The sequence below is a fragment of the Mus caroli genome, unplaced genomic scaffold, assembly GCF_900094665.2.
Source record: "Mus caroli unplaced genomic scaffold, CAROLI_EIJ_v1.1 scaffold_17961_1, whole genome shotgun sequence".
Classification (NCBI taxonomy): Eukaryota; Metazoa; Chordata; class Mammalia; order Rodentia; family Muridae; genus Mus; species Mus caroli.
In genome coordinates this window covers 16567-20658 of record NW_018390187.1, presented here as the reverse complement: position 1 = coordinate 20658, position 4092 = coordinate 16567, and the positions used below count along the sequence as shown (strand labels likewise).

The 4092-nt window shown below is 37.8% G+C and overlaps 1 pseudogene; it reads right to left on the bottom strand.

The window, feature by feature from the left end:
• Positions 1-3819: 3819 nt before the first annotated feature.
• The window catches only part of LOC110288519, a 6389-nt pseudogene continuing 6116 nt past the window's right edge, over positions 3820-4092 (bottom strand).

Below are 4092 nucleotides of genomic sequence, written 5' to 3'. Positions count from 1 at the left end.
ATACTATGTCTTGTAGCTGCTTATTTTGTACTTCCTTCACAGAACTTACTGCCTAAAACAGGAACAGCAAGAATAAAGGAACATTCTAAAATACCCTGTCATTTAAAAGTTAGCTATTGTGAAGATGTGATATATGATATATTGTGAAAATGCGATATATGATATATTGTGAAGATTGCTATATCAGATGTGTCACTTCACCACAGTGCCTAGTCTAAAATAAAAAAAAGGTATTCTTTATTAAAAAAAAATACCAGTTAAGAGTCACAGGAAGTGCACAGTCACAAGAGTCACAAGGAATACCTGGTAATAGTTCTGTTTATCTCTCTAGACAGTTTCTAAGAGCCCCTAACAATAGCACATTCTTTGAATGAACACTCTTTAAACCCAAGAAGCAGGTGCATAGAGGAATGTCACTATCTGTTTTATGATTAGCATACCTTGGAGCATTGAGTCACAGAGGTCACATTCCCAAGCCTGGGCCTAAAGGCTTAGAATTTTGCTTTTATAATTTTTCAAAACTAAATAAATAAAACAGCGTTGGGTAGAGATTTAATAAATTGGCACTTGATGTTCAAGCAAGTCTTAAGTATTTTGTTTTTTAATTGAGGGAACATCAGAAATCTATACAGTTAACAAAATGTATTTATTATTTGTAGGTCTCAGGCATCCAATAAGACGGCAGGTTTTGGGTTGCAGGTAGATCTGGAAGGGAGATTTATGAGGGATGGTTGTTTNATTGCTTCAGAATCACAGAAGTCTCTGGGCATAGAGAAACTGAGACTTACTGGCTGGTCCTGGGTTTACCTTCTTGTTACCAGTCTTCACTGCCTGTAGATCACCTTCCTCCACTGGGATACTCCATCAGATCCAGAATCATTAGACAGGAGATGGGACAGAGGAGCTCAAATTCAGTCTCTTAAGAAGAACTGGATGANGACACTGGTTTTGATTGTAAACACGGTGTTTTTGTATCTTTTTTTGTTGTTGTTGGTGGTAGTGTCATTTGAGAAAAGATCTCACTAAAGAAGTCCTGACAAGAACTCACTACTTAGATTAGGCTGGCTCCCAACCCATTGAAATCACCATGCTTCTTCCTGAAGAGCAAAGGGACTGCCACACCTGGCCTGCAACCAGTTTCAAATCCATCTGAGCAATTTTCATTCTTCTTTTCTTCTTCCATTTTTTTTTGACAAAGATTTTTATTTTGATTCAGGTTATACCTAAACATCCTTGTGTGTTTTGTAATTGGAAGTATCTTACTTTTTTGCATTAATTTATAAAGAAGTATCAATCAAAATTTTAGAGCATTTCACATTATTTCTCAAAAAATCCTCTGCACCTGTCTCTCTAATGAAATCAAAACGATTTTACAAAATTCCCTTTTATATAATTTATAGGTTTTAAACACAGTCTGATGTGCATGAAAACTGAGAACTGGGCTCATTCAAACCTTACCACTCTCCCTCTATGCTCCTTATTCCAACCAAAACCTGCCTTCTAATTGGTTGCTTTTGTTCCAAACTGATGTTGCCAGTGATTATTCTCATTATCTCCATTGTTGGAGTTCCCTTTGTGAAAGCCAAATAATTCANACTAGCCTGAGATTCAAGAGCCTATTCATCGAATCATTTCCTATCCCTGAGTCATCTTTGGTTATTTAGTATTGTATTAATAAGTTGAGTGAGGTTCTGTTTATGTATTTTGTTTAGGGGAATTTTTTTTGGATAAGTGTTTTCTTTTGATACAGGGTCTTGATTTGTAGATTAATTTGAAACTTTAAGTCTCAACAATTCTCCTGCCTCAATGATGGGACTCTAGCCAGCCTGAGAATGGCAAACATGGTCCTGGAAGCTTTCATCCTTGTCTGCCATCACTGTGTCCTGCTGAAAACCGTTAGTTTATACTCAAAATGTAGCCCCCAACTTATTTTGCCTTTATTTTGTAACCTCCTTCTCTTGAGACTCACTACTAACACCCAGCTCTCAAGTCCAGCAATCAAACACTTCTTTGGCTTACTAATTACTAATTTGGCTTACTAATTAAAGCTGAATTAGAATAAAATACCTTTTTTTCCACATGGGGCTGAGAATTTTATTTTCATAACATGCCTTTTGCCTATGGGCTAGGTATTATTCTCTATCCAGAGGCAGTCCTTTGCTCCTGCCCTGCTCCCAAGTATAAATACTCCTTTACCCTCTTCCTTGTTCCCTTCCCCTTCTCCTTTGTTTTCTATCTCCTGCCATTGCCTCTTATCTTTTCCCTTTGTCTCTCTGAGGCACACAGATCTCCTTTGTGCTGAGAACTTGATTTGAGCATATCTTGGCATCATTATGAGGATACCTATATAAAATTTCATTCCTGACTACAGCCAGAAACATCTTTCATTCTGTATGGGCATCCCTTGAGAAAACTCAGGGTTTCAAATTGTTTCAGGCTATTCATACATTCTCATGAAGAATACTGTGGTACTTTTTTAACAAAAAGAAAATAGCCTGGCATGGACATGCACATATTTAATCTCATCTCTCTAGGGACTCTACAGAGGAAAATAAGACCCATAACAAGCAAGTGAGGCAAAGATCCATGGCATTAGGTCCAGACACAGTGGCNAGCATTGATTTTAAAGAGATGAACTAAAGTGAGTAAGGAGACTGTGATAATTTTCAGAGAGAACATCCTCTTCTCAGAAGCCTGCTATGAGTCACCTCAATATCTTAAAGACACTGCACTACACATGAAAGTTGGGAGACCCCCATGAGGACCTGTCACAGGGAATCAGGGGATAGTGTTAGGAAATATGTCTTTGACTAAGTGAAGCTCATCTTAGTCAATTTATAAACTGNCTGGAAGTATGAAGAACTAGATAGCTTAAGGTCACATCATGCCCTTCTCATTTTGATACCGGGTCTCTGAGTGCTCATATATTGCAAATAATGTCTTCCAGTGAAGCTTAAACACAAGAATATTGTTACTGAAATGAGCCTGCTTTGGTCCTCATTTTTCTTGACTACTGAAAAACNTGTCCTCTCATCCCATTATTCTCCATATCTTATTCAGTTTTTCTGATCTGTATGTACTACATACTAANTTGTTTCCAAAATATTGAGCACTTTGTGAAGCCCAGTGCTTTGGGTTCCATTCCTGAGTCATGTTCCTGGGATGCAAAGAACTGCTCAAATCCGAGATTGACCTTATTATGGTGATNAAGAATGAAGAAACAAGACACAGGTACAGAAATGCTGAGATTGGGTAAGCTGTNTAGTCTGATAGGGACATACCATCCATTCAGTAAATCAACACATGGGGCTGGAGAGATGGCTCAGTGTTTAAGAGCACCNACTGCTCTCCTGAAGGTCCTGATTTCAAATCCCTGCAACTACATGTTGGCTTACAACCATCTNTAACAAGATCTGATGCCATCTTCTGGAGTGTCTGAAGATAGCTAAAGTGTACTTACATGTAATAAGTAAAAAAATCTTTAAAAAAAAACTTTATAAAAAGAAAAAATGTTAATACATTTATTGTATGTAGTCAACAAAGAAGAACAATATCCTCGTGGAAGTGTGCCTCTATTGTAACACACTCAAACTACAATAATACTAGAGAAGAAGAGTGCTTGNCACTTTTTGCAGATGCTACATTTATTCACCAGCTCAGAGGAAGATCTTGCCTTTTTATTGTGTATCTCAAACCTTTAGGTGGTTGACATATCCATGCACCTTTAAGCAAGGGAAATTCAATTAAGATTTCATCAATCCCCAATACTAAGTAAGCTTCCATTTCTCTGTTCTACAATCAACGTTACAGGAGTTATTTTTAAAAATGACAACGTTGGGTCTCCAGATCATAAATATAAGATATACCACACTTAGAACATTGGGTTGTAACCAATACGACCTTCTTGGGCTGTCTTTTGGCCCTGAGTATATCCAGGAGTTCAGGACAAATTTGTTCTAATCTGGGTGATAGTATTACACCCTTGTCATCATAGCACTCAAGAGGGGCGGGGTACATCTCNTAGCTAAGCTGGGTCAGCTTGGATGTGTGCTGTAGAAGTTGTTTCAGGGACAGCAGAGAGAGTTCATTTTC